The sequence below is a fragment of the Nicotiana tabacum genome, chromosome 3, assembly GCF_000715075.1.
Source record: "Nicotiana tabacum cultivar K326 chromosome 3, ASM71507v2, whole genome shotgun sequence".
Taxonomy (NCBI): Eukaryota; Viridiplantae; Streptophyta; class Magnoliopsida; order Solanales; family Solanaceae; genus Nicotiana; species Nicotiana tabacum.
The window spans coordinates 142,960,557-142,972,743 of record NC_134082.1 but is presented as its reverse complement, the minus strand read 5'-3'; positions in this window follow the sequence as shown (position 1 = coordinate 142,972,743).

Here is a 12,187-nt window from a genome sequence, read left to right as displayed (position 1 = left end):
TTATAGTCGATAACCCTCCCGACGTCCCCGGCTGTCGAGAGCATGCATCGAGAATCATATGGTCAATTGAGAAAGAACACTTCGATGCTGTGAGGAGAGAGTGCAAATGGGAAGAGAATGTCGTTATGCAAATACTTTCTCGTGAGGATGACATCACAACTTACGTAGAGAGGTTCCTCAGTGTGTATACATACCCCTTTACGCTAGGTCCCCTCGACCCGCTCGTGCTTGAATTCTGCCGAGGATATCAAGTCACCATAGGCCAGATTCATCTATCATTTTGGCGGATCGTAATAATGATGGGGTTCTTCATTGAAAAGGTCGGGCTCGAGTTCACCCTTAGCCACCTCATTCGATTATGTCGACCTCAACATTTTCGAGGTTTAATCAAACTCCAACACCGATCAACCAAGTCTGTCTTTGCCAATAATGACGAAGACAAAAAATCGAGGTTGGATGAGCTGGTTCATCCGCGTGAGGACCGTCGATGTTATTCCCAAGGAGTTCCTGTCATTCTCCTAGAAATGGAACTTCGAACGTGAGTGGAATTTTTTGCTTTAGTTCTTTTCCATAAATTTTTCTGAACTTCGCATAATTATTCCTTTCCCTTTTCTGCAGCGGTCCCCTGGATGCCTAATGCGGTCCTCGGCCTCGAGGGCTGGGTCCGCAAACTAGATGCTACTTCATTATACGACAAACGCAAGTGGCGGGACTTATCGAAGGGCAAGTGGGAAGCGAAACACCACGGTACGCGTCATAATGTTTATTTCCTTATTAAGAATATCTTTCTACATGTGACCTGATTCCTTCTATCGCAGGTATTCGTGAGTTCTTAAGGATAAGGCCACCCCTCCCGAGGAGGAAGTAGGATCTTTGACCCCAAAGCCAAAGAAGGATAACAAGAGAAAATGGTCCTTGAAGCCAAAGAAAAGCGTCGTCATTAACGTGGATATTGACTCGGTCCACCAGTACATGGATGATGATGCTGACGAGATGGAGGGTTCGACGTTGGTGACTTGAACTAGGAAATCTTCCGAGGCTATCAAGACTGCTGAGATCGGGGCCCCTAACCTCGAGGAAGGAACTTTAAAATAAAAAGGGGATGAAGGCCCTGCATCACCTGGCGTAGTAACTGCTTCTCAAACTTCTGGGAATACTCCAAAGGGAGCGAGCTTCAAAGCTCCTTTGCCTAAATAGAGCACCTTGGGTGATCTCCCCGAGGCCATAACAGGAGGTCATTCCCCGTCATTTCCGTCCTTCTCCGAGAATGCCATTAGAGATGCTCAGAATTTGAAGACGTTCGATCTAGGCAGAGTCCCGAGTGAAAACGATCCCTTCCAGGGTTGCCTTGTTGGGATCGATGAGGCCGACCCAGCGCTCAATCTTCGATGAGGCTTAACGTCTTTGCTCAATTGTAAGTTTTTAGTGGTACTGCAATTTCTCCAATGCCATACTTTTCTTCTTTTGTCTAATCGATCATTCCTTTCCTTTCTGTAGGCCTTCGACAAATTGAAGACTGAATTGTGTCATTGTGAAGCCGATTTATGTAGAGCTTCGAATGAGAGAAAAACCCTTAGGCTTCTCCCTGACAAAATGAGGAATAACTGAGCATCTTCGATCGGAGTTGACCAAAGCTCATGAATACGAGAGTGAGTTAGAAAAGCAGGTAACCTCTGTTCTGAAAAAATACGGGCTACCTCTCTCATCTTCAGAGTATAATACTTCAATGTCTCAGTTGCAGCAAAAGCTAGATATGATTGGGCAACTCTGGGGCAAGGTATATCAAGTTCGAGCCGAGTGCAATAAATGGTAGGCGAAGTGGACACCCTCATTGTGGCTAAAAATGATGCACTGGTGAAGGTATCGTCCCTCGAGGTTCAACTTCGGAATGCTCAAGGGAGCAACTTGGTTCAAGCTGGCAAAATAGCCGAGCTCGAGGCTGGTCTTGCGAAGGCCAAGGCCAAAGTTGTGGAAGTCCGGGCCGAAGAGAGGGAAATACAAGCCAAGGCCAACCAGACGGTGGCCATCTATTTGAAGGATGCTACTGATGCTCAGATGGAGTTGAGGGGGGATTCCGACCGAGAGAAAAGAAGCAATGACTATGCCCGATGCCGATCCCGGAGGGAGACCCTTGAAGAGGTCCATGCTAAGGGATTCGATCTTTCCGAGGAAATAAAGCAAGCTAAGGCAGATAAGGGTGATGCCAACTTTGTCCTTTCCTCCGACGATGATTATTGTCGAAACCGACGAAGGGGAGGAGGTTGCCGAAGAAGCTACCCCCGGGGGAAGAGGCTGGTCCTGGGGGAGTGATAGGTCCGAGGGGGAATGCCCTTCTGGTGTAGGTAGAATTTTTTCTCTCTTTTTGTAATTTTTTGCTTTGTAAGATCATATGTAATATCTTTTTGTGTATATAAAAAGAAAAGGAGTTTCCTTGATAGTTTGCCTTCAATTTTTCTTCAAAGTTTGCTTGATTTTTATGCTATAATCTCTGAGCATTGATTCAAATTCAGGGTAGAGTAGACCCTAAAGTTTTTATTTCGATCAACGATCGATAATAGGTTACCACTTAAGGTTTGATCTTCGAGCTAAGGTTTAGCTCGGGACTTTTGAGTCTGAGCTGGGAGGTTTCGAGCATGGTCTGCTTCGGCCTTTAATCTCTTTAAATATTGATCCTTAGGCTTTTTAGGTTGGCCCTTAGGCTCTTTAGGTAGGTCCAATTCGGCCTCTAAAATGGCTATAAATGTTTCCCTATTTTCGGCTAAAAGACTTAGTGAAAATTTTGTATGCCTTAGCATGTGTTTTTTGTACCCGTTTGGGTTTTTTGAAGGTTCGATTGATTGGAACCTCGTTTGTAATTTGATATGCAATGTTAATCGAATACCTCTTGAGGTTTTTTTGAAGGCTGATGTTATCGAAGCCTTCACATTATTTGAGGGCTGATTATATAGAAGCCCATTATAATTTGATTTTGCCGAGGGTATCCTGATTTAACCAGTTTTTTTGAAGTATATGAAGGCCTCTTAGTTTTATGGAGGAAGTCGGACATCTCCGAGCCATATTATTTCGGTCGTAGCCTTTTCATATGACAGTGGTCTTTTATATGGTCGTAGCCTTTAGTCCCCAAGTGTGATGGCCTTAGCCTTAATATCGAGGGGATGCCTCTTTGAGGTCTTATGAGCTCGAGTGTGCCTCTTTGAGGTCTTATAAGTTCAAGTGTGCCTCTTTGAGGTCTTATAAGATCGAGTGTTCGATGACTCTATGTGTCAATTGTCGATGACAGTCCCCAATGGATGCATTTGGGTTTGGCCCTTGAGCCATTAAATGTGAAAATAGTAGAGTTCTTTGAGGCACAAAGCGTTTTGATATAATAAGAATGCTTGTTCAAATAATTGATACATGCGTACATGTTTTGCCGCTGGGGGCTCGACTATTCTACGTGGACACGGTTCATTTGACCGTTTGGCCCATTACAACATTCCATTATCGAGGCCCTCCTTGGCATGAATTGCTTTCTTCGAGAATGCATCCTCCAAGGGTGATGCCCCCAGTGTTCGAGGTTGACTGAAAAGAAGCCCCGAATACTTGTTGAATATTCCTTAGGTAGCATATAGGTGTTGCCTCGTTAAAAACCTTGCTGGTAAAACCCATTTGGGATAAAACCCGATCTAAGGGGAAAAGAGTGCAACGCATGCTTTAAAACCCAAAATCTTCGAGCTGAAAGGTGCCTCGATGTTTCCAATCGAACATCTGCAAGGAGTTAGTTTTAAATACAAATGAAAAGGGGGAGAAGGTCATACCTCAGCAGTAATAGCGTTTGAGCAACGATACATTCCAATTGTTTAGTAGTTGCTCGCCTTCCATTGTGCTAAGCTTGTGAGATCCTTTTCCTACGACTCCGAGGACATGGTACGATTCTTCCCAATTGGGGCCTAGTTTCCCTTCATTTGGGTCTCGAGTGTTGAGAGTGACTTTTCTTAGGACTAAGTCCCCGACTCCGAAATATCGAAGGTTCGTCCTTCTGTTGTAATACCTTTCGATCCTTTGTTTTTACGCGGCCATTCAAATAAATGCGGCCTCACATTTTTCATCTAGTAGTTCGAGAGAAGTGTTCCTAGCTTCGTGATTTGAATCCTCGGTGGCATGCTAAAACCTGACGGTAGGTTCCTCGAATTCGACCGGGATCAATGTTTCAGACCCATATACTAAAGAAAATGGGGTCTCCCCCGTGTTCTACTTTGACGTCGTTCGATATGTCCATAGCACCTCGGGCAATACTTCTCTCCATTTCCCCTTTGCATCATCTAACCTTTTCTTTAAGTTTCGAATGATGGTTTTGTTTGTGGACTCGGCCTGACATTTGCACTTGGGTGGTAAGGGGCTGATAAAATCCTTTTGATTTTATGGTCCTTAAGGAATTTTGTTACTTTGCTGCCAATAAATTGTTTCCCATTGTCACATGCTATTTCGGCAGGTATCCCGAACCGACATATGATATGGTCCTATATGAAGTCGATGACTTATTTTTCTCTTATCTTCTCCAAGGCCTACACTTCTACCCATTTTAGCAATTAGTCAGTCATAAACAAAATAAATTTAGCTTTACCTGGCGTCGTTGGTCGGGGGCCGACGATGTCCATCCCCTATTTCATGAATGGCCACGGGGATAGGACCGAATGGAGTTGTTCACCGGGTTGATGGAACATCGGTGCAAATCTTTGGCATTTATCACACCTTCAAACAAACTCCTTGGTATCTTTTTCCATGCTATCCCAATAATACCCCGCTCTGATCACCTTACGAACCAAAGAGTCTATACCAGAATGGTTCCCACAAGTGCCCTCATGGATTTCTCGTAATACATAATCGGTGTCCTCGGTGTCACGACCCAAATCGATGGGCCGCGATAGGCACCCAGTACCTTACTCGATCGAGTACCAATATAACGTATCTTTCTTATTACATCATCATATACACATGACATACGGGCCTAATAGGCCAACATAATCATTTATAACTCAAAACATAGGCCGACAAGGCCGTACAATCTTTCACGAATATGACATATGTCTACAAGCCTCTAAGAGTACATAAATATCATAATTATTGGGATAGAGTCCCACCATACCAAACAATACACGTCTAAATCATACTAACCAAACAAGCAACTCCGAAGCAAATGGAGCGCACTAACATCTTCCGCTGAGTTGATAGCCTACTTGGAGGGCTCTCGACCTGTCTATCGGGACATATAGGCATAAAACGCAACGTCCCCAAGCAAAAAAGGGACGTCAGTACGAATAATGTACCGAGTATGTAAGGCACATAAATAAGTACATAAGAGACATGGAAGAAATATAGAATACATGACTCAACCTGTAAGTCTGAATAACTTTGTAAATCATAAATTACTTTTAGCGTCATGCATATATGTATGAATGTCATGTCGTGCATAGGTACATGTTTCATAACATCATCAGCCTCTGAGGGCATCCCATCATATCATATTGGCCACTATGGGCAAAATCATCATCGTATACCAGCTGATGAGGAGGTGGTGCGTATATAACGCCATAACCTTTCCCATATCCCATATATATATATACATGCATATATACGTGTATATAACGTTGTTTGAATCATATTTGAGCCACTGTGGGCAACATCATCATCATATATCAGCTGATCATGTGGTGATGTGTATATAATGCCGTAACCTTTTCCCATATCCCATATACATATATTTACATATATACGCGTATATAATGCCATTTGGTCATGGGTCAATGCACATGAATGCAATGCATGAAAAGTACGTTAATAAAATCTTTCGGAATTTTATAAGACTATTTTGTCTTTAGCAATATCATAAAGTAAACTTTTTTTTCTCAACTCTCATATTTTTCTGAGACCCATGAACAGATGATAAAATATTATGACATATAGAAATTCAAGAGCATAGATATCTCTAATACTTCTATAAATAGAGTCATTTATGGAATTTGTGCATTTGCATGTTTCGTTCGTATTGTATGGATCATGCCAAAAGAAAGAAGGGATAGCCTTAACATACTTGTTCCGAGATTTGTTTGAACAAACCTGCTTCTGCGAAATATGGACGAATTCTCACTTGGCAAACTTGAAATTTTGGATGAATTAATCTTCTTTTAACGTTTTGAACAAAATGTTAGCTTAAGGATTGAATTAATGAAGTCTTGAAATTGAATGAAAAATGGTTGTGGTCTTTCACGTTTTTTGGTTTTGAAAATCAAGGAATGCAAGTGTTTGTTTGATTTTTAATCAAGGGAAAATATTTCTGATTCTTTCAAGTTTTGGAAGGAAATGTTTTATTTAGAATTCCTTTGATTCATGTCAAGAATCAGCAAAGTGACTCATTCCAAAGTGACTCTTTTGAAATTCCAGTCTTTACACGTTAGTATTTAAAACAAGACTTTAAAGTGACTCATTTTTATGAGTCATAAAGTTAACTTTACACGTTACAAGCATATATGACAATGAGTCATATGCTTGGGTGTGGCATACTGCCACGTGGGGAGTAGGGGTGTGTTATTTAATTAATTTTTTATCCACTTATTAGTTAATCAGGTAATGTGCCGTTACCCGATAATTAACCAATTATCCGAAAAATTGAGAATTATTCCCACTTACTTAAACTATTACTCACTTTTCGCATACCTTATACACTTTTATAGCATGGGCATGTAGTACCTTGCATATCACTAGTCCATAAATACCGGGTATTTTAGCTCGGGCCGTATTTTACCCCAATATGCCAACTTGGACGAAAAATTCATTTTCTTTGACTTGCTTCCCTTTTCACCTTTTCGAATTAATTTATCACTTGTGAAATAGCATAATCCTTATAATCTCCAAATAATCTTTTACTTGGACTGATGTTAATTACCTTAGGACAAATCCAACATACAATACTACCGGGTGCAACATCATCGTAACTTAATACTGCGAAGTGTGACATTACCGTAATGTAATACTACTGGGTAGAACACTATCGTAACTTAATACTGCTGGACGTAACATCATTGTAATATATTATTGCAGAGGGTGACATCATCGTAACATATTACTGCAGAGCATAACATTGTCGTAATATAATATTGTGGGACGTAATATTGACGTAATATTGCGGGGTGTAACACCCGGGTCCCAAGCACACTGTCAGTGGTCCATCGAAGGTTCTTCTATACAACATTCCATTTTCATCGAGTGAGAATCAAGCTGCTTTGGTCCGAAGTGCTCTCGACTCTTTGGGGTCCGTGGGGAGCTTCCCATGCTTCAAGTAGTCGATGTACTTATACCTCCAATCCCTTGTAGATTGATCGCTGCCGACTCGACACTACGTTGTGGTAGAAAGAGCGGGTCGCAATAGCTTTTATCCGAATAGAAGTCCGGGATCGAATTTCCATAGGGAGCTAGTCGTGGAGTTGTATTTTCTGTTTATCCTAGAGTTGCAGTTGTGCTTCTAATGTCACTTCAAACATTTTTGGGTTTTTGATTTATAACTATTTTTATAAGACTATTGATTAACACTAAATTATACTACAAGAATATTGCTAAGTTGTATCTAATAGGAAGAAGGGCACTAGGGTCATGACACTACCTAGGTGGCTAATTGACGGGTAAATGTTACTTAGGTTCTATTGACATATTTGGGGCTTATGCTATAATCGTTGCACAATCTTACCCACTCTCACACCTCTCGGCAGAGAGAGTGATTTTTTTACCCAATTGACTCTCTTGACACCAAATGAGTAGGCAAATTAGACCAAGCAACTAGGGTTCAAGTAGAGTTATTACTCTCTCAAGATTTAACCCATTAATTGGGACTATCATTTCTCATGAGTCCATCCCAATTCCTTGTTGGGTCAATTTTGGGGTCATAGACTCTCTTTCTTAAGAAGAGTTAAACCCACAAAGCTTGAATCAGTGTTTGCAACTACCAATTCTAAATTAAATCATAAATTCAACCCAAATAGCAAATACTCATAGTCAATCTAACCTTAGATGGCAATACCCATCAATTACCCACACTAGGGTTGAGCCACAACCCTAGCTAATGGGTTTAGTCACTCATGCTAAATACAGAAATTGAAGAAATAGATGAAGAACTAAACATATTAATTAATTACTCAGAAGAAACTACAGTAATCTATATTTAATGGAAAGCAAAATATGCCAAAAATGGCTACAACACCAAGCGCAGCTTTTGTCTCTCGTTTCTAGATAAATCGATCCCTAAAAAAATAGTAAAATGTTCGATTTATACTAGGCTGGAAAAGCTGGATAAAAATACCCCTGCGGGGTCAGTGTGGGCCGCACAAAACGGACCGCGGCCGCACTGTCTCTTGAACTCCAACTATTTGATGACTTGAGCTGGGGGAGGCGGACCGCGTGGCAGTGTACCGCGGTCGCGATGGCAACTGGCGCGGTCCGCGGAGTCATGACCGCGGACCGCATGATAAAAAATGACCTTCCCTGAACCTTATGAACGTGGACCGCACAGTGCAGGAGTGCGGCCACAAAGCTCCACCGCGGACCGCGAAGATCCTACCGCGGCCGCGTGCCTTTTAGCCTGAATATGTCAAGTCTCTGAACCTCCTAGTGCGGCCGTGGTCACTGTTGTGCGGTCCGCACTAGGCCCTTTCGTCTTCAATTCTCTTGGTCTTTGGTACTTGAGCAGGTTTCACTCCTTTTTGAGCCAATCTTTGACATTTCGTCACTTTGTCGATCAAACCTGCAATCAAGCACAACTTGTGAGCATTTAGGAAATAATTTGTAGCAATTTATATTAAAAGCATAGGCAAGCAAGGGCAATTACACGTTAAAATCCTAACCTATCAACTCCCCCAAACTTAAACCTTTGCTTGTCCTCAAGTAAACAAGATAAGACTCACCCCTTAAAGGAACATCCAAGTAAATCCAGCTATCCTAAAATAACCTACAAGCATCAATTGGGACTAACAATTGCCCTCAATACGAATGCATCATTAACACATTGAAAACTATGGATCAAGTGTGACACAAGAGCATCAAGAGTTGATACGTTTCATCAACAAGCTTTTTACTTACTTTGGTCATTGTGGAACCCAAACTCTCACATCCTCAACTCTCCCTCTGCGAACCTCACCTTTTAAGTATTGACACACAAATCGAGGTTAATGGAATTTCACTCATCTCTCTTAAAAAGAAGGTCACAAGTCCGACTTTGAGTACCATATGCTTGCCCCTTATGTAAGTATCCAATTATGTAAGCTCCCTTCAACTTGAGATTAAATAGGGCTTTTGTGGAGTCATTGTGAAGGCTTTTAGGTAAGGGTAGGACATATTTTTATTCAAATGGGTTCAATCTTCCCTTAAGCACTTCTTTTGATTCATTTTAGCACAACTCTCTTGACTCTTTTGAGTATTTCACTTCTTCACAAGGGGTTAGAGAGACACATTGTCACTCTTTCTTGTACAATTCAAAATATTTCTCTTTTTTCTACTTTTTCCACACCTTTTTAACATTTGTTTTCCTTAAATCCCTTTTTATTCTTGTTCACATGGGACTTTCTTTTTGTCCTTTTTCTTTTCTTACTTTTTCATTGCCTTCTTTTCTTTCTTTTGTACCTTACTGCTTTTCTTCCTTTCTTGTCTCTCCCCCCAAACTTAGATTTTTGTCATTACTCAAGGGAAGATTTGGGTGCCAAGAGAGGGTAATTATTTAGAACGGGTATAGGCTTGTAGCATTGGTTCTTGAAAGAAAAAGATTTACGGCTCAAAAGGGTTAACTGGGGATCTTCTCATTGGTAGGCTATGAAATTATTCAATTTAACATTTGGATCAAAGAGAGCCCATAATCATTTCTCAAGTCAAATTTCACCTGGGATTTTGCCTCAATAAACATTCAGGGCAAGTTCTAGACTATTGGCTCGGGACTTGGACTCATATTTCGATTCCTCACCACACGCGCTAGGGAATTGCTAAAGACATAGAGTCGAGGGCCCACAACAACCTTAGTTATAATTTAAGCACATAATGGTCCAAAAAGACCACATGATGATTGTTTGGTCAATGCAAGAGTCTCAAAGCCACGACTTTCACCATCCTGAACACAACATTATGTCTTTCACCATGGGATCAAAGGCAAATGTGATAGGACCAAGTGAAGCTTTGCTTGAGGTACCTTTAACTACAACTATTAAAAATAAAAGAAAAATCGAAAAAACGGACTCAAACCCTTAAGAAGGTAGTCACGCCATCTATCATTGGGAAGAGCCACCCGGTTCGCACAATACTCCACCCTTGGAAAGAACCGTGGCATTAAGAAAACCAAGGGCTTATTGGAGGCGTCAAAAACAAAACAAGAGGCTGCGAGCCTAACTACAAAGCTAAAAACGAAATTTTTTTTGCGAAAATATAAAATAGAATGAATATATACAATAGGGGAGTAGAATATACAACGGAGATAAATACATACAGAAATGTAAAGTTATATACATCCCAAAATAAAAAAATATCAACAAAAACATAAACTAAGAATCTATATATACAGTCATCCAAATAAAAGTAGGGCGCACCCCCACGAATAAAAGCTGGTATTGTCCTCAACGCCAACTATCAAATAAACATCAAAAACAAAGTAAAGGATATAGGAGCTCCCTAGGCCTGGTCCGTCTGCATGGGATCATCAGTGGTCCCCAAGTCCTTTGTATGTACGGGAACCTCAAACTGGTTCCTGATCTCCTGCTGCTCAGCTGCTAGGACTGGGGCCTGCTCCTAGACCGGCTGGATGATAGGTGCATCACTGGAGGGGGTCTTCTATGGGTCTTCTAGCTCAATAACTGCACCAACTGAACTAGGGAGCTTCCTCTTCTTCCTTGGAGGCCTGGGTGCCTGCTTCTGCTCCTGCTGTGGCTGTGGCACTGGTGCTGCTGCTGGGGCTGCATCCCCGAATAGCAAGTCTAAAGGCATCTGGTCTGCCAATAGCTTGTCCACATCAGTCCTTAGCACTCTCACTGACTCCTTGGAAGCCCTTGACTTCCTCATCTTCTTGTGCTCTTTGGCAAGCTCCCTCAAAGCCTTGCCATGTGAATCCACTGCCTTAGTCAAGGCATCCTGAGTCCTCATAATCTTCTCCTGATTGTCCAAGAGCTTCTTCAGTGTATCCTCAATAGACTGAGGAATCTGAGTAGTGGAAGGTGCTGAGTGGGCCTCAACTGTAGCAGACAATGTAGACAACTTGGATGTCGCAGCTGACATCTAGTTGTTCAAACTGGCTAGTGTTCGTCTTAATTGATGGGCCGTGAAAGGATGAGTCTGGGAAGAAGGAACCCCCGGGTCAGCTGAAGTATTGGGGCCAGTAGAAGAGGAGGGTCATGGAGGCAAATCATCAACAGTGGTGGCAACAGGCATGGTAGAAGGTTCTGTGGAGGGCTCAACAGAAGACTCTACCACAACTGGCTCCTCAGACTGGCCAGCTGGGGTAGAAACAGGCGGCATGTAGTTTTTGTCCTTGGGGTTGTCTGACCCCTTCAAACTGTACCAGGATAACGGAGCCACAGGTTTGACCTTGACATCAAACGGTCTCTTCTCCACCTCCAAGTCCCGAAAATATATAGTGAGGGTGCTGGGAAAAGGGTAGTTCCGGTCATACTCAACCACCACTGCAGAAATAGTGTGGGACATCACATTGCCCACATTGATAGGATAGCCTGCCATAATAGAAGCAATTAAAAACTGCCCGAGTAAGTGGAATAGTCTTATCATGGGTAGTCGGGTCGAGCCGACTGCACACAAAGGTCAACCACCCTCTAGCCTCGAATTTGAAAGTTTTCCGAAGTATTTTGGCCCCTGCTTGTAACCATGCTGGAACCATACCCGGGATTGCCAGGTATGAAGCTAACCACGGATGAACCTCCTCGTCCATTGCTAACTTTTCATTGTAAAGGGACTCATCTTCATCAATGAACCCCAAGTATTCATTCAGTTCCCTCCCGGTGAATACCACATTTTTGTTTCTCACCTTGGTCACCTTAGTGCCCTTCAAGATATGGGCCACATTGCTGTAAAATTCCTTGACCATATGCTCATTTGCCTTCAAACAATTGTCTTTAAAGAACTCCCAACCCGCTCGAGCTTGAAACTGTCTATGCACATCGGGGTGTAGGGG